Below are 19921 nucleotides of genomic sequence, written 5' to 3'. Positions count from 1 at the left end.
GTTGCTCAGGCTGCTCTGAGTCATATGTCACCCAACTGTGAAATCCACAGAAAGACTTGTCTTAAAAGTCCAGCTGATTTTTGGATGGGGTCTGTTTCAAAAGAGGGAGGAAAATCTGCTAGGTGTAAAGAATCAAAAGCCTTGTTTTCACTGGTTTTTGGTTTACATAACTGCTAAAGAGAGGACAGTCAGATTTTGGTCAGAGATTTGCACTCCAGTGTATCTTAACAGTAACAAAACGTTGAGGTATATTTTGTTTTAGCATACAACATGGATCAGTACAGGTTTATTTTAGATGCTGTATATCTGTGACTGTTAAGAGGTTGAACTTCGCTTCTGCTGCTGATAAGACATTAAAGGCGGACCTTTTGTCTTTTAATACCTGTTGCAATTCAACAAAATGGCTTCATGAAGTGGAATGTACAGTATCAGTCAAAAGTCTGGAAGTTAGGAGATGCTAGATTTAAAGTAGCTTATAATTTTCTAATTATTTGGGTTTGGTTTGGTGCATGTCACAATACTTTCAGATATATTTCCATTTACTGCCTTTTCTCTAGCACCTCTCTGCTTTTCAGTGCTTGCTATCTATTCTACTAAATAGATTCTTCACTTGCATATTAAATGAGATAGTGACTGTAGGAGAGGCATGCAATAATGTAATTGCCCAACTTACCCTTATCTTTTCTCTTGCTACAGATTTCTTATGTGCTAACAAGTTGTGTAGACCAAAATAGAGGTATTGTCTGAATTTGTTTGTTTCAGTCATGACCTGTCTCAGATGGGTAGAGTGTTTACAGTACCTTAGAGCAAAGAAAACATTGCCATTATGGTACCACAAGTACCATAATGGTCATCAGGGGACCAGGAGTGGTTCAGTTTTAGGCTATTTCTGACAGTTCTCTGGGCTGCCTAGGCAAAAGTAATTTTAACATCTGCAAAATGAAGGAACTAAAATGTACAATTCGATTTTACAGGGATGGGTCAAATATAAGTATGAAAGTATATCTGACTGTTTAAAAAATGAAAAAGAAGGTAAACTAAAAAGAACTTTACACAAGTAAGCCTAATGCATTATAGCAGATGACCAAGGCATCTGCAACAAAGTCTTTTGAAGCTGTGCCCAGTGTCTGCACCATCTTTTCCCACACAGATTGTAATGTTCTTTCCCTAGCACAAAGAAGATGCAGAAAGCAGTTTCTTAGTGTTCTAGTGATATCCAGATACGGTGATGAACAGCACAGAAAAGCTCGGGAAGCAAGCGGTAAAAGTTTCAGGGAGATGCATGCTCAGCAAAGGCAGCATTTTAAAGACTCTTGGTAGTATTGAAAGGCAACCAGACTCCTAAAGAGACATTTAAGCCTGAGAGCAGGATGACATGGACATCCTAGAGTGAAAAATGTGTGATCATTAGTTGGAAATAACCATAATTTACTGACACCAGGGGGCAGAATTAGGGTTGCAAATACAGCTCTAAACTGGTCATGTTCAAATGCAAACATATTCCTGCATTAAAGTAGTTGAATAGCAGAGAATTTGTGGCAATAATATTCTAAGATCATGGGAAAAAAGGTGTTTAAATACACTTCGAACAGAAGTGTCATTGATCATATATTAAAAATGTGAAATTAACTGTAAGCTATTTCTGGTTAATTTCAGCTAATGTCCAGCACATTGTTTTTGTGGATAAATTAATCCATCTTGCTAAAGGAAAAGCATCAAACAAATCCTCTCTTGAAAGTTAGACCTATTTTTGATTTTTGTCATCTTTTTATTCTTTTTTTTCTTTTATTTTTTCCCCCTGAACTGCAGAAAATACTGCAGATAACTGAAGCTTTTTATTTCCAACCTGACCTTCCGCGTTCTGAAACTAATTTGCCATACTGCTTCTCAAAGTCTGCTCAAGGACTTCCTTTAGCAGAATAATGTGGTTTTTATTAAGTACATCCTATAAGACCCAGGAGGATTGCATGCAAAGGAAATAAGATGGAGACACAAATGAATTTCCATCCTCCAGTCAGATATATGATATTGATGACCAGGATGTATATGAAGGATATTGCAAAGAAGACAAAGAAAGAAACTTAAAGCGAATGTCTGACAAATTGGCTGTCTTCATACGTGGAGAGGACAAGTGGTCTGTACAACTAAGTAGAAAAGATGTAGGCACCAAGCCAAATAGTTCTATAGTCAACAAGTCTCTTTGAATCACATGGTAATATGTAACCTCTCTTTTAAATAAGGCCGCACTTTAAATTACATCATCATGGAAGACTTAAAAGCCATGAAGTTTTAGATGAAAGCTGATAGTTTCTCTTAATTCCAAATGTTATTTTTCTGTGGTATGGATTTTATGTTTTTACCAGAATACTCTCTTGAAGTGGAACTTCCTTAGAAAAGTCTGTCCCTAGTTTTTAATTAAATGCACCAAATATTACTAATTGTGAGAATGGCAGCTTTCATTTCAAAGTCTGTCTCTTCTTTTACTTTACACTTTTCTGTAAGGTAACAAAATATGTTCACCTCTGGGTAATTTGATGGGAAAATGCATTGAAGTATCTTGAATGTACTATAGCTTCTAAAATTTCTGATGTTCTGGGTCTAGTGTGTTAGTGCATAGCTAAAAGTTGATTTCAGAGGATTTACAAGACACTTGGTCGATGAAGAAGATTCACACTCTGTATGTGACTCAGGGTAAATAAGTGAATGGACTTTAGAACTATCATTATTTTTCATTTCATCCTTCAACAACATGCAGAAATTGGATAATCAGAAATTCTAATATGATTTTCCTATTAATCTGTTTTAAACCATGAAATCTGATATTTTCACCATGACTAATCCATGAAATTTGTCAACTTTGTCTGTGATTTACACAAGCTCTATTTATAAAGAGAACTTGTTTGAGTCCTAAGGCATGGAATATTATTTCCCATCATGCTTTTAGGGTCGTTTTACTAATAAGTATAAACAAAATGTGCTCATTGATTATATTATTATTTCAAGATCAGGAGGTAAAACATGAGGAATGTTCAAGAGTATATTCCCCATAGCAGTGTATATGAGTTTTAAGCCATTAAGAAGAAAATAACCTATCATATCAGAGTTGGGAAGAATGGTTGTGATCATAAAGTTTACCTAAAATAATTGGATAACTTGCCTGTAGATTAAAAACATATGTGATACTTGTATGTCTTTATGCTGTAGGCTTTAGAATTAATTACTGCCAGCATAAACCAGACCAAACAAAAATAGATTTGCATCAGTTCATTGTAATAGGGGAAAAAAGCTTGAGTGACAGGATAATTCTATTTTGTGTTTGGGGGAAAATGTTCACATACTGGAGTGTGATTTATTATATATGGGGAAGAATGAAGAACCTTTATGTAAATGTAATAACATGCAAGTAATACCTTCAAAAGGAAAGGAAAAGAAAAGTCTCTGGTGTACAGAGAGTTAGTCTGCTCCAGCTGTCCTCTCTCACTTTCTAGGGGGAAGACATTTGGGGAAAGGCCAAGATGCAGATATTCACAAAGCATCCGATTTTTAGTTCAGCATAATGTCTTAATCAGCTTTTACAGAGCTACTCTGCTCTGTACCAAACATGCTATAAATGTGCAGTGCATCCGTACATGTAAATGAGTCACACTCCCTGTGGTGATGAGAACAAGATGACTACATATTTCAGTAACTACACAATGCTGCAGGTAATTGAAAAGCACCATTGTCTCAGCGTTTTTGAGCTGAGCAGGAGGCTAGAGTTAGAACTTCTAAATACTGTGGCTCTTTCTTCGTAGACATTAACATCACAAGTGAACAACTTGTGACAATATCCCTAAGCTGGAGCCTGCTGGCAAAAAAACTTCATCTTCTCTGAAATCCGGTCTTTCTCCAGAAGAAATGACCGAAGATCTATTTATGTGCCCATCAAATTATCAAAATACATCATCTGTCACGTTCCCAGAGCTCAGGAAACACAGCCTTCAGGTGTCTTTTGCAAATGTCATCGTGATCTTGTGTGGTTGCATAAGCCATGGCGGGGGAATGCTGTGCGTTTGTGCTTCCAGATGGCCTTTTTCTCACTATAGGTTTTGTTCTCAAAGGCTCAGCCACCTCTTAAACTCATTTCTGAATGAAAACAATCAACTGGATAATTGATAACTGGAGAAATAATAACCTTTAATCAAATGTCTGAATTTCCAAGAAGTATAAAGTCAGCCTTGATGAAGTGAAGCAAAATCAACTACTTACTGTCCCTCTTATGACAGTTAATATCAGTATCAAATAAAATGAGCAGATGGAGAGTTTAAGAAAAATGGGGGGAAATGTGAATGGGTAGGGAGGATGGCACATTTCTTCCTAGAAGCTGCAGTTTTTCTATGGAGCTATTGCTACATTGTACTGTAAGTGCCAAAGTGTTTACTGGATCAGAAAACAATTTGATTAATTCATGGGGGAAGATGAAAGAAATCTACCAGAGGCTATAAATGCTGACATAAAAGTGTAAGTTGTGAAGGGTGCTTAGGTTGAGAGACTGTACCAGGAGCAAGCGCTGAAGAATGGGTGCTGCAATGGCTGGACCTGTGGTGTGCAAGCGTTCTTTAGCTCTCTTGCAGGCCTCCTGCAGTTCCCACATGGCTTGGAAGTGTTCTCACAATAATCTAAGAGTCAAGGGAAAGCATAGCTTTTACTTGAAGCTGGAATCTTACTACAGCAATTAGTCCAAAATGGTATTTTGTGGAGTACAGGGAAGAGTTTGGAGAAGGCAGATGAATGTTTCCTGCATAATATTTTGCGCTTCTCTACCTAAAACCCAGTTGAATAATTTTTCTTCTAGTTGCTCAGAGGAGAAGGCAGAAAGTGGAATCTTAGTATTTTAGAAGATACTTTGAAAATAGTGTAAGTAAGATATTTAGAGTGAAGTGTGGTATTCTAAAATCCCATCTCATCAAATTTAGAAATTAAAATGATCTATCCATGCATCTGATTTTAGTAGCCCAGTATGTCCCTTTAAAAATGCACCTGTTTCCTTCAAAATCTGAAAAATCCTCTAATGCTACTCTAGAGTATGGAATGCATAAATAATCAATAGGGTAGCAGATTCTATTACTGATTTATTCTAGATATTGTAGTTAATTTGTACTATTAATTTTATGTATATTTAACCTAATATACACAGAATTGCACAGGATGCAACTGAGGCTATGTCAAACTACAAAAACTTTTGTCTTCATCCACTGTTTTTTCTGCATTTGGTGCTCTTAGAAATTATTGTCTTTATGTTATGAAAGATTTACATGATTATTATGACGTGCTCATGTAGGACAATGTGCTCTCCAATGTAAATTAGGTCTGCAGAATTTACCTTGAAGTTTGTTGAGTATAAAAGTTATACAGCAAGGCCTTTTCCTAATGCATGCATTTATCAGCTGAAATCTTGATTGTTTTGCCTGTATTGTGTCACTCATGTCTGGAAAGAACAACAACCTGCTGTTTGTGAAGCTGATCTCCTGCTGCTGTTTGGCCACTTGTAGGATTCTGTCCCAGTTCCTCTAATCCACCATTTCAAAAGCACCATATTTGGGCTCCTTCACACATTCCTTTGCTGCTCTATTTGGGATGCTCTGTGAGCTGAATAAGAATTTTAATGTTCTGTTCAAAACAGAAGGAACTTTTTTGTTACATTAGAGTGTAAGGAATAATCTCCTCCACTTCTCTGGACAGAATTTCCGCACATGCACTGTATTATTTTCCTTCAAACCGTTGTCCAGAAGTTTGGGGCACTATTTCAATACATTGGTCCCTCTGGGTAACATCCCTGCCCTCCAGCCTGTCTGCTGCACGCCACAGCTTGGTGTCGTCAGCAAACTTGCTGAGGGTGCACTCAGTGCCACTGTCTGTGTCACTGACAAAACCCAGGATATCAGAAAATGATCTGTTTTAAAGTAGAGCTAGGCTTATGCTTGCTTCATAAATAGTTCTTTGGTGAGTGGGATTTAGTTTTCTGAAAAATAAGAATGTGTTTGAATTGTGGTGCTGATTTTGCTCAGTGAAAAGAAAGAAGCTCCTTGAACACAATGTACTCCACAAGTCTCTGTTGCACAAGTGAAGAAGTTTTCAGTGCAGTATATAGAGCTTACCTAGATGTGTAAAGAGAGTAAAGCCTGGCAAATGTAGAATGTTTTTTAGAGCGTGTACCATTTTTGTTTTAGCTGTAGCTTTCTGCATTCCAGAGTTCTCCCGCAATGTGCTGGATTGTCATCAGCAGGAGCCACTGGTGACAGGAGCTAACAAGGACCTCCATCTCATGGATGGATTTAGGGATGCAAGTTGAAAGAGGAAAGGAGAACAGCTGTAGCAATTTGATAATGTATCAATTGTCACCAAATTTTGCAGCGAGGAATGGAACAGAGAATATAACAAAGAAAAAAGGGAAAGGAAAAAGATGAAACAGGGAGAGAGGAAGGCATGTATAGGAGGAAGCAAAGGAAACTGTGCTGAAGAAAAGAAGTCGGACAATAGCTTGCATTTGTTCACAAATGTGTCACATTTGTAATGATAGAAATGCATAGGAAAGACATTTAGATTTTTTTTTATCAATGGATTTATTTTATGTTATGCAAAATGAAAATATTTTTAAGTGATCCATCAATGCAATATCAGCTGAAGACTTTGGGTTCTGCTGCTCCTTTTCTGTTTGTACTTCAAAATTAATTGAAAGCCTCATTGTTTTGTTTAAACTGTGAAAGCTTCCAAGGTCAATGAGTGAGGTAATTGACCTGCCTGTTGTAGGACAAAAATATGTATGTTAAATTGCATAATTAGTTTTAATTACATAATTATGGTGTTTAATGTGTGGGGGTCAAGGGTTACTATTACATTTAGAACTCGTGGCAAGAAACATACACAAAAAAAGGCAACATAGTTTAATTCTGTGTTTCTGTGGGTTTTAAAAAAAGGGGTCCACTGTGATCTATCCTTGACCTTGGATATTTGATGATTATAGCAAATAATATATCGCTGGTTTGCTTTTTTGGAATCATAGAGACACCTTTGTAAATGACTAAGTGACTTTACCAAAGACTTCATTTAGGTTTAGAGTACGCGAAAGTTAATCAACAGTGGGAATTCAACTGACAGCAATTTAATCTGATTGGGTAAGGTAATTACATGATTACCAGGAGTGTTTATATATGGACAGGGATATTTTTATTGGAAAAAAACTAATTGCTTTCTTACTGAGAAGAGAAAAAAACAAACAAATTTGTTGTCACAGGTTAAGAGGACATCCTTCATTTCTTAAAATAGCTTCTTTTCATATTTTAGCAGTAAAATTAACTCATGATGCTTTGCAAATTGGCACTGGGATTATGTTATGAGTTCCTCTGTTCCCAGAGATAATACCATATTAACTGGGTTTTTTTAGGAAGATCCTGGCTTACAGAGCAGTTGTGTGATAGCCTAAAGATATCATGATGCTTGTAATTCATCTCTGTTACTATTTGTAAACACCGTTGCTTAAATACAGGTTGATTTCACCAAGCCTAAATCTAAATGTCCATTACACTAATGGATATTTCTGGGGAGAAGGCTGCTGTTTGTTTTTCTGTGATGGTAAAAATGACAGCACTATGTGTGCTATGTACAAGGTGGATGAAAGATGATGTTCCTAAATGTTAGACGAAAAAGTCTCACTTAGGTTCTCTGAATGGTCCTTTAGAAAAGGCTCTTCCAGTCTATTGACAGTGAAGGGGAGTGCTGGGAAATGAATCTTCATTAACAAACATTAACCTCTGTGTATACCTCCCTGAAGTGTGCTACAGGGTAGAATCCCATTTGGCTAATAAATAGTGCCTTGCTCCAAAGCCTGTTTAATTAATGGGCCAGTCTTGGGCTTGGCATTTTGTATGGATGTGTTAGATGACAAAAATAAAACCACCCAAGAAATTGAAATTTGCACAAATAACTGCAGATATCATCAGTAACTGTCAAACACATTCTGCCAATGGAAATGGGATAAACTGTCTAAAAGCTGACTTCTGAGGAATTGGAAAATTAGTGCATTAAATGCTCAGTTAGAAGTAAACAAATTTTTGAAATCAACTAAATAATTACTGGAAGAAGTTCTGTGATGCATTCCATGTTATAAGAAATATTTCTTTTCATTTTGCCATTTTTTTGCCTAAAGTAGTTGTTTAGCAAATGTTTAATAAATTTTCAATTGTTTTTCTAACCCAGATGATCCAGTCACTGTTGGAGGCACATAGCCACGGCAAAATCTCATGCTGTACATTGATCACCTGTCCAACCTTTGCCTAGAGTGTGATCCCCAGTTCCTTCAAGAGATCCATCTTTACCTGTCTACAAAGAAGAAGAGGAGGAGGGAGACATCTGGGATATTCAAAGTTTAACACCAGAGCAGGTTGAATCTCCATTTATACTATTCTCTCTGCGTGTTGTTACTGTTGACTTGGATGTTTGGCTGAAGGTATGTTTCGTTAATTATGCAGTATGCTCTCTAGTTTCACCGTCACTAAAACGTTTCTATTTCGATACCTTGCATACTGAAACTACACACACATCCTTCATAGTTCCATTGCATCACTGAATTCAAAGTCATTCTGCTGTTCAGGAGGTTAGCTAATACTGAGCATGACTGGCACTCTCTACCTTTCTCATGAGCATATGCTGACCACAAAGCCCAGAATGGCTCGTTTACAGCTGCTCAGTGTACTGTACTCATACCGTTACGTATTTATCACACGCAACTCAATCCAAGTCCTCAGCAAGTACACTCATTTTCCTTCACTTGCTTAGGGCAAATAAACTTGCTTATTACTCTTCCTCTTTCATTTCCAAGAGGACTTTGATATCTACAATATAGACAAAGTTCCTCTTACTGTCCTAAGGACTGCCTCTTTAGGAGTCTAGCACAGCCCACACACAATCCTGGAATATGTCCAACTTGTTCTTTGAGCAGAATGTGAACCTCTGACCTTCTGGGCCTCCGGCAAGAGTGCTGCCTACTGAGCCACCAATACCCAGGCCATCAATAAGTTTTAAATGCCAGTTGCAGACTTCACAGAGATAATGACTTCAGTGTGTAAAGGTTTTGTTGTGGAGGCTGCAGTCTCACATATGGCATGACAGAGTAAATATGCTAAAACCATAGAGAGCTGTTGCATAACTTGCCTTAATATAACAGTTTTTGTAATATGTTTTGAAGCATGGAATATTTTTTTAAAGGGACTCTCTTATTTAGGCTTAGGCCCAAAATGAAGCTATTATAAAAAGAATGTTTAGCAAAACCAGAAATATGTCCATGAAATTGTTGGTGTGGGAATTTCAGGGTAAACTTGCTTGGATTTAAAGAGACGCCTGCATGTCATTGCAGTGTTGTGCTAGGGAATGAGAATCAGCAAAGGAAAATACTACTTACTAAGTGAGAATCAGAAACTGAAACTGAGCACAATTAAGATATTAGAACTCTATTACAATTGTTATAATGTCCTGAAAGTCTTAACCACATCTTAAGAAAGATGAGATGAAAAAATAAATTCCAACTTAGTAATTCAAAGCAGCGTTATTGACACAGGTAAATAAATGCATTTGCATTTTGATATAATTTTAACCTTCTCTCAAGTAAGTTCTTGTAACTTTTATACCTCTAAAGCAAAATTAATGTGAAAGAGGTGTTGAGGTTTTGGCACATTTCACTTTTACTGATGTTTTCTGTTTAAAATGTATCGTTAAAACCATGCAAAAGACATGTTGATGTTTGTGAAATTGAAAATTATAACAGTGATTACACAGAATATTATTTATAGACAGATCAAGAAGGAAAACAAAGCCAGATTGAAGCTAGGACTTAGGTTATGGAGAGGCTGTTAGATAAATTGCGTGACTCTTCTATGGAGCAAAGGCCAAGAACCCGGGACTTCTTTTCCCAGCTGAGTGGCCAAATCACTAGGCTACAGACTCTTGCTCCCTCTTGTGTTCTTTCCCCGGCCCAGTGAATCTTGAATTATTTTCTGTAAAAGTATAAAGCTTCAGTAGGGTAGCTTTAATATATCCCTATCCTTGTCCCACAGTTTAACGCAGCCTGTAGCCTATTGATTAGAACATTATGCTCAAAGATATTGCTTTGAGCCCTAAACTGAAGAAGGAATTGGACCTGGGAATTTTGCTTCTGGAATGAGTACTCCTACTGCTAGGATAGGAGTGACTGCTGCTCGTGTACCATTTCAGGAAGAAACAGCACCTGAAGAATTTTGTAGGAAACCCACCTGGTTGGTGTTTATTAGGCTGGCTTAAGCTGGCTTTGAGAACACCTATTGGATCAAACTCCTCAGATCATCTCTGCAGGGGCTGGCTTTGTTTCTAGACCCCAGTCAGGGTTAGACATAAGCTTGCAGTGGTGTTCAGTACTGGCCAGGTAGGTAAATTCTGTCCATGTGTGTAGGTGCACCTCCTGTGTCTGGTGAAACTTACCATCAAAAAAGGTATTGTATTCAGATAATAGACATCTTCAGGATGAGACAGGGGCCTTGAGATTCATTATTTTGGGTGGAGGTACCTGAATTCTCCTCATATCTCATTTTGGATTCCCATATTTTTAAGCCCGTAATTAGTTTAGTTTAACAGCTCCTTTGAATATAGAACTGAGGGATTTTTCAAGCCCATTTTTAAAACATCAGTTAACTTTAAAATACTGTGTTACGATTAAACAAGCTGATATGAAGAATTTGTTGTTGAGAGGTGTGTTGGGAGACAAGAGCCAGGGTGTTAGGAAGCCCGAAAAGTGAAGTTGCTTTTGAGGCAGTTGTGTAGAACAGTGTATCTTAAATCTGAACTTAGGAAGAGTCAAGTAAATTAACTGCATTGCAGTTATAAAACACTGTTTGTCAAAAATTCTGACTTAATTCCTAGGCTATCATTTAACTTTTTTTCAATCTGCATGTTTTTATTAAGTCCTGCAGTGCAGGTCCTTACTCATGCAAATGCGTTTATCTGCCTCAGTGGAATTATTCTGGTAAGTCAATGTCTAATATCAACTATGATGACTCTGGTTTTCCTTTTAATAGAAATGCTAATTTTGAAAATGACATCTGTGACTTATTTTCAGTCTGAAGGGCTATAGTCAGTTTAAAATTAGAACTGTGGATTTCCTTGGCAGTTGTTTTATTATTGTTTCTACCTGTTTAAAACACTGGAGGATTCACGTGATTAATTACACGTTCTTTTTCTGGCAGTAGATGTATCACCTGGTTGGGTATCCAAATGTGAATTATTGCTGCTTTATAATATGGTAAATTGGCATTTGTGGAGGTGGGAATAGAAACTTATACTCATGACAGGCAGTCGGTTTTAAAGACATGTCTTTTTCTGCCTTGCTATTGTCTATTTTCATTGCAGTGAAGCTTTCTATATAGTAGGATAGCACTCAGCAGAAGTAGGAAGGATGTAATCTGTATGCTGGTCATTGCCTGAGTAGATTTATGTGCAGTTCATTTGGCAGCACTTACATTTCCACTTTTGCTGGCTTATAATCCGTCTTCAGAAGGGCTACCATTTGCACAATTTAACACTGTCTCTCATTTTGCAGTGAACAGCACTTTGTAAGTCAATATCATATGGATGATTAGGTGTTCATGGGAACCTACTGGTGAAGAGAACTCATTAGCACAGTGTTGACTCGATTGTTCTGGAGAAGTGGGTGTTAGTATGTTAAAGAGGATGCACAGGTTCCAGTGGTACAATTTTGGGGTAAATAGATAATAAACCCCCACTAACAACCCATATAGTGACAGAGAAAGATAGACAGGACTGAAAGAAAAATGGAAGAGGAAACTGAAAAGAGGAGTGGAGGAAATGGAAGCATTTCTACAAAAGGGAAAATTTTTAAAAGCATGAGTTAACAGAGTGGTAAACTTTGAAGGTAAGTAGAGGTCTTCAAGAATAAATGTTGTATAACTGGATAAATTATATTATGTGGTTCAAGTTGATTTGAATCAATGTAATTTGGGAAGCCCTACATAAAGCGATTATAATGATTAAAAGTTGTGAACAATAAGCATCTTGATAGAGGCAGATAATAGTCAACTGTAAGGCAAGGTATAGAAATGAAAAACAGATTTGTGATTCCAATCACACAAAATTGAGTATTTAATTTGGAAACAACCTATTTCATGATTACAGGTAGGAATGGTAAAAAGAAATCACAGTAAGGATGACTCCTATGTTAGTTAAAACTCAGATTAAAGCCTTATCCTCATTAGTTTAAAAACTGTCAACTGCATTGTCAAAAAAGAAGAAAAAAGTAATATGACTAGTGTTGTGTTTGCCTTTGATCAATTTTAAAGCTTTTTTTTTCATTTTATTGTGCATTTTGATACTTTTGTTGTGTATTAGAGATTTATTGATAACTTATAAGTGACAATGATTCCGCTGCCTTGAATCACTTGATATCTTGAAAGCAAAAAGATTGCATGGTCTGGTCTCACTGTCTCCTCTTGAGTGTTGCCTTAGAGGGAGAAAAAAAAAAAAAAAAAAAAAAAAAAAACCCAAAACTGTTTACAGAAGTCTGAAACTTATTTGCATTTGCCTTTGAAACGGGTAGGAAAATTTTCAACTTAACAGAGTTTTAGATAGAAATCATTGCTTATCAAACCTGAAACCTCCATCATATGAAAGGCAGTCTAAAGAAACTTTTGTTAAGAAGCTTTAATTTCAAATAGCAAATAACTAAGTTATTGAAAATGGAGCTGCTCAACGTGAAAACTTGAGAGAAATCTGCATTACAATACCCAAAGCCTAATAGTTAAGGCATTATCCATTACGACATGTGACTTTGGTTCAATTTCCTTTTCTGAATCCAGATGAATAGGGACTCAAACGCAGCTGAATATCTAATGCATCCAAGGCAACTGTCATTGCCACTGGACTATTGTGCATAATAGGTTGGGTATCTCTGCTTTTGTGGAAATTGTGAAAGGATTTGTCCTAATACTAACAAGCCATTCTGAAATCTCCAGAATTCTTATAGGCTAGGAAAGAACCTTATAAGCTAACCTTATTCATAACCCCCAGGCTCTGAAGCAATGACTGTAATAATCATTATTTTATATATTCATAGCACGCAACATTTATTAATCTGGACTTTAAATCTCAATCTCAGACTCCGTATAGAGTTGCCTTTCCATGCCTCTGGTTATTGCTGTCAGTTCACTCAGGTTTTTCTCTGTTTTTCTTGTATCTATAGTTTTAACAGTTCAATCAAATCTGCCCAGAAGTAGTACCTCAAATATAACAGCGATTAATTTAATGGCATTTTTCAATGTGGTTTTCTGTCTCTATTCTTGCACCTTGTGCTTTGGTATGACAAAGTGAACTCAGTGGCAGTCACTGTTGAAGATGCTTCTAGTTAAAATGTGCATCTACTGAATTAAAAAAAAAAAATATCCAAAACCTGTTATAAGTAGTTTGATTATGATTGGGACTTTGTTTTGAAGCACACAGTCAGTGATGGATCCCATGAAACTACAATAATCAGGGTTGTTCTCTACTCCATCAGTATAAAGGTATTCTTCTGAGATTACCAAAAGGGATCAGTTACCTTGGCAATGTGTCCACCAATATTTATTGTGTCTATTTCTTTACACAGGCTAACAAACATTCATCATGTGGGAATGTTGGTCATGATCAACTTGAGCTGAATTTAAATTGATGACCTAAAGGTTAAAGTCTCTGTATCCCATTACCTCTCCCTTGGGCTGTCAATCCCTTTACAACTGGGTTTAGCACAGTTTTCAGTTTGTCGGTGTTATTGGAGGAAGAACAGTCTTTAGAAGTGTTGATCTGACAAATACTATTGATGTCCTGTTGAGAAGAAGAAGAAGAGGAAGGGGGAAAAAAGAAAGTAAAAAGAAAGAAAAATAAAAGATTCCAATATGACTTTTGCAACTGGCAATACTTGATGCAGGAGATTCTGAGCAACTATTCAGATGCTGGACTAATAACTTAACCAGCCTGTTAGATAGCTTTAATCCAGTCATATGGGAACATAATACAGTGTAGCAGCCCAGTGAAACATGAAACTATGAGAACAGCTGAATAAATTTAAACACATTTTTGAACATTCTAACCTTTGTCATAAAAATCTGATAATATAGAAGAAAAACGAAAACACTTTCTTTTGGTTTTGTTATTCTGTCCAGTAGTTGAGAAGAGTTAATATTTCTTGTGGTTCCTGACTTTAAAGAAGCAGTGACAATTTCTAGCAGTACTTTTTGCCCCTTATGATGTCTATTCTTTCTCACTCATTAAGGAATGAATCTGGTTTCTGTTTTATTCTATATTGTATATACATCTCAGCCATAAATATTTAAACTAAGTAAATATAGAATCTTAAACATAGAATATGCTTTCATTTTAAATTGGTGGCTGTAAGGGGAGGTAAAAATGTTTAATTCAAAGACCAATGGTTCCTTTGGAAGTGGGGGGAAAAAAGTGTTTTCCCTAAAAATTGAATAGACTTATGCTTGCTGTAGGGCAGCAAACATTTTACAAGATTATACCTATATTGTTATATTTATATGTATAAAGTTCAGACTACAAAGGATCTATAGGAAAGGGTTTGCAGATACTCACTTCAAAAACACATGGCTAGTATTCAGCCCCTGTATCTGGGGCTAATTTAATTCCTCTTCTCCACTCAAAGTGCCTCACTCCTGCCTACAAATGCAGAACAGATTCCCTGGTAATTTTCTCTCTTGGAAGTACCGTCATTTTACTCCAGCTGGAAATAGCAAGAGATGGAAATATCTTTATGACTCTACTTAAAAACAAACACCAAACAACATAAAAGTAGGAATAATTTGATAGATAGTTCCTTAGCAAATTGGTGCAGAAAAATGCAGAAATATGAAGCATACTGAAAAGTGCAAACCAGACATTTTCTCCAGGAAAGTGTCTTTTTTTTTTCACAAACTGATTTTTGGAGGCAGTGTAATATGGTATATCTGGAGTACTTGGCTTTATTGCTAGTCCAAGCTGGTAATGGAAAGTCATGGTTTTAATTTGATCCATGCAAGTAAAGTTTAATACCTGTCAAGGTGTGCAGCAGGCCTAGATTCTATTCTTAAGAGACAATTAAGAGAGTTGTAAAAAGAAAGTTTTATTGAACCAAATATAAAGTAGACATTTGTACTCTGGAATATTATGGCTGGCTGACTCTCCTATGTATATTCCTCACTCTTCTTACATATATATTGTACAGTCTGAAATGTTGAGCAATGCTGAAGGCATCTTGAGGCAGCCCTTCTGAGGCTTTCTTGAAATAAGACAAGTTCTTTGTGGTGTTTCAAATTCTGTGGTTCAAACTGTAGTTTGTGCAGGTAGTTAATAGGTTGGACCAGCCCCTTTGGTAAAGCCTGGATCCTTTGGTGGGTAGTATATTGTTGAAACATAAAATAAGCTATGATTATATAAGGCATCTTCTATAAACAAAGCCAGTTTCACTTTGTGTTTGTAAGGCAAAATCAGACCAAACATCAAAACAAAAATGGAAAGTTGATGATATTTTATTATGCATTACAGAAACTTAATTGACCGATCAATATGAATCTCCTTTGTTGAGTTTCATGAGGTTGCTGAATTTTGAGATGATAAAAATCCACCTTATATTTTAATTTATTTTTATGTGTAGACCAGGTGCCTGAACTGGACCCAGTGGTAAAGAAGGCTTTATCTAGGTTTAGCATTACTTTTAATTTTCCATATGTTTTTCTACTGAAGAAGATATGACAGAACATAAGCTGGTTTCATCTCCATTCTTGTCAGAACAGGAGGGTACAGCATTATTTTCAACAAGATTCAATGACTATCATTGACTTTTTAATGTTAAACCTCTGATCATGGAAATTTGTGGCAAAGGCATTACTGGTTTGTAAAAGAAAGATTGGGATATGTTAACAATGCCCTCCATAACTATGCATGGTAAGAGTTTTTGATGTTGAGGGTTTTTTACATGGCTTGGTCTGGAGCTATCCTTTCAAGCTCTGCAGTGTTACAGTAATGAATCCTAAATTCAAAGGTGATTTCTTAAGAGAGTGTGGCTTTGTTCTCCTGTGCATGCTGACAGATACAGAGTCGACAAAACCTTTCTTTGGTCTTAAATCAATACTGTAATAAAAATGCAAATACTTGTGATGTTGGCACAGCTCCCATAGAAGCACTTTTCACATGCTGAGCTTTTTTCCCCCACTGATTGTCTCCACCAGCCCCACGAATTCAGACTGTGTTGGCACAGAGACCTCAACATGGAAAATCAAGACAGAAGGACAGTGTCCTCTCTTGTCTCTCTGTGCTTTTAGTTTCCATCTCTTCAAACTGTCCTGAAATTTTCCATTTCAGATATGTGGTTACTCTTAAGTACTTCCTTTTGCTAAATTTGTTCAGTGAATCTAGACCTCTGAGCTCCAAGTACCATTTTTATGTGAACATAAGCTCTTTTTTCTCTTTGTGGGCATCTCTGCTGTACAGAACGAAGTACAATCCCTTTGTCTGTAGTTGTAATATACTTCATTAGTTTCCAGAAGACAATAACTTGCTTTATTCTCATTTTATAAGGATTAATTATACTCAGAAAAAGTGCTCAAAGAGCAAACAGAAAAGGAAACCAGATGTTGCAGAGTTATTTAACCAGTGTTATTTGTGGACAAATATTTAAGTTATGTGAAGTAATTTTTTTGGTGGAACCTTTGGATGCTGGCTACTGAGTAAATATAACATCCAAAGTATATATATGAAATTATATTTTACCTGATAGTATCCTTCTTTTACCTGTCAGTTCCTTGGCAGCACATGTACAAAAGTATTAGATTCAAACAGGAGCGATCTCCAAGGTGTGTTGTGTATAGAGTCATAACTCATAAACAGGCTTTTGTTGCACAAGGCCAAGTTGCACATTTCCATCAGATTAATTTTGCTGTGCATTATTGAAATGATATAATGATAAATCTCTCTGCAAATTTGTTTTTCTTATAGATGCAGAATCTAAAATGGGGAATGCTTGCATCAAGCAAATGAATGAATCACCTGAACACCAATGTTTAAATGTGTTTCAGTGGGAGCAAGCTTCCCTTCTGGAAATGATGCCTTGCAAAACAGATGTGCAATTTCTCTTATAGGCAGTTAAAGGCATATTTAAAAGTTAGCATGTGTTCCTAAAACTGTTTTTGTTTTAACTATTTTTCATGTGATTTAGTACATGTAAGATTTGTAAGACACAGTCCTGAAGTACACAGGGTTCCTATCCTAGGCATTATAGGATAAATGAGAATATTAGTTTGTATTGCCCCTTTCATGTTACCTATATTCTTAACATCTCCCAAATCCTGACCTGTGGTATCTTTCCAAGTTTGACTTCCAGGTGTATTCTTGAACACTTAGAGCTTGTCTTCCCCCAGCCACTCCTGCCAGCAAGCCTAATGTCATTAACACAAATTATCTAAATGACAAATGTTGCAATATTCCAACTAGTGGTATCTCATCATGCCTCATATTCAGCTCTGGCTATCTGACTCAAGGAAGCACCTTACCCTTATTTTGATAGAAATGATCTTTCAACAGATTTCATCTAGCATTTCAATATATTGTTTCTTTTAGCCTTTAGTGGCTCTTCATTCTCTTATGTAGTCTTTCTGCTGTTGTCTCCTTTCCCTTTGCAATCTTTTCCAGTTGCAGTATTCCTTCCAGGATTTCACCTTCATTTGATGTAATTTTGAGACTATCTCCAGGCTTTCCCCCTCTTTCCTCATTAGATACCTGCAGGCTTTTCAAACTCTCTGTTTTACAAACTTAACCCCCCACTTTCTCTGCCTCCTACCTCTACAGCTTTTTCCTACTGTTCTCCAGTGGCACAGAAATTTTCTAACAGTTGTGTTATAGTAATTTTCACAGTTCTGTTCTGACCTTACAATTTCCAGTTAGTTGGTTTGTGCAAGTGCTCAGGCTGGTGAACTTTACACTGAACATAGAGGAATAGAAAGTATGTAGTTTATGTCATCAGAGATGATAATAATCAGTCCTTCTTTTCATAATACCATTTCCTGCTTATGGGAACCCATTGTTGCTGAGAGTTTATTGCAGAGACATCACTCTTAAAGGTACCTTCATCTTAAGAAGTTTGTGCATCTTTTTTATCATGTGCAAGAGTTGTTTGCTTTATGTAACTACTTCCCTTCTCTAAATGTTAACAAGCAGAAAGTGATGATAAATGTTAAATGCTTCTTGTAAAACTGTTAAGTCATCAGTTTCAAAACAGCACAATGTTGATGTTTTCATTAGATCCCAGCACCTAAGAATGTCCAGCTTTCATCACAACAGAGTTGTTTAGTTCCACATAAGTCTAGATACTCTGCCCTTGGGAGTTATCTTACTGTCACCTGCTCCTAAATTGAAAAGCATTTGTTCAACTAAAGGTATGGGGTGTTTTTTTGTTGTTTTACTTTTTTTTTCTTTAGCAGGTACCCTTGATGTAGGACAGAATCCATTCCATGTAAAATAAATCAAAGTCTGAGTTGCTAATAACTAACCTTTTCATTTAAATATATCCAGTTCTAGGTAATCAAAACCTGTTCCTTCCTGCCCTTATTCTCTCTTTCTCTAGTAACCAGATATTTGGATTTTTGGACAAACCATTCTCTTGGCTACATAGTGAGCTTTTAATTGGTAGCACTTTGTTGATGAATAAAAATGTAGTGCTAGGTAAACTTGGCAAGAGCATATTCTCAGTATAAAAGTCTAAAAACATTTGTCTTGAACAATGAAGGTAGAGCGAAGACACTAAATTATGTCCTTCAGTATAAACCACAATCAAAACCCTGAATGTTTTTCATCTCATGTAAACAATTAACAGAATCATTTTTACCCAGAATGTCAGAAAACCTTTAAAAATGTATAACATAAGTACAGCCTTGATTGAATTGGGTGTAAATAAGAACTGTTGTCACATTCACCTGGCTGTTTGGCTTAATCCAAACCACTTTTTTTTGTTTTTAATATTCCCCTCTTTATCTTCAAGATACACAGAGATGCAGGGCCAAATCAGATTTTGCCTGAAAGGAGTAAAGGAATGCATACATAAATGTGTTAGTACCTACCTGAAGCTTGTTATTTTTAATTCTGTAAAGCTTTTAAAAAGTAAAATGCTACTGAGAATATTAGCAAATAAGTTCTTACAGTAGGTATGGTTCTTCAGGATGAAAAAGGAGCATTAGGCAAATATTACAGGAGTAGGAGAAAAAAAACCCAGCAAACAGATATAGAAAGGAAGAAACAGATCTTAATGTGTTCTATATACGTTTTCCTAGTCCTTGTACAAAACCCATAACCCTGCAGAAAGCTCATGGATACCTGAGGTGTATTACATCTCTAAAAACCCTCAAAACAGGAAAGTAATTGAGGTTTTTAATAAATATCTGAGAATATCCCTTCCAGGAACCTATGGAAGAACAAAATGTGGCCTCTCACTGAAACCGTGCTCATCAGCTGATGGCAAGGTACTACACAGCACTCATGTTCTCCTCAGCTCCATTAACATTAAAACTTCCAGGCCCTGTCGCCCAAATCTGTCCTCTTTATTATATTTCTGGTATGTCATACACCACATTGCATCTAGCTTTGAATCTCCGTGGTATCTCTTGTATTTATGCATTCTGTTTGCAGAGCAGCTTGTGGCAGTCTAGTTTAGACTGCCCCATATAGAAAATGACTATTATAATCCTGGCCTCGTGGTCTGCACAGAGGAATTTCTTAAATATATGCCCTTTACTTATAAAACACATGTGAAAATTAGAGATACATGGAGAAAAATGCTGTTGTGCTGCGTTCTTTGCTTTCAGCAGAATGTTTCAGAGTCATT

The 19921-nt window shown here is 36.4% G+C and overlaps 1 protein-coding gene across 4 annotated transcripts in view; it reads left to right on the top strand.

The window, feature by feature from the left end:
• Positions 1-19921, top strand: part of ERC2 (ELKS/RAB6-interacting/CAST family member 2) — a 486963-nt gene that overhangs the window by 414374 nt on the left and 52668 nt on the right. For all 4 annotated transcript variants that reach the window (XR_010305235.1, XR_010305234.1, XR_010305232.1 and 1 more), the window contains one exon: positions 8236-8419. The gene's annotated coding sequence lies outside the window, so the exon portion shown is untranslated. The remainder of the gene's footprint in view (positions 1-8235; positions 8420-19921) is intronic.

This window comes from Pogoniulus pusillus, chromosome 16 (genome assembly GCF_015220805.1).
Source record: "Pogoniulus pusillus isolate bPogPus1 chromosome 16, bPogPus1.pri, whole genome shotgun sequence".
NCBI classification, from domain to species: Eukaryota; Metazoa; Chordata; class Aves; order Piciformes; family Lybiidae; genus Pogoniulus; species Pogoniulus pusillus.
Note: the sequence above shows the minus strand (reverse complement) of the source record. Positions and strands in the feature narration are given on the sequence as shown.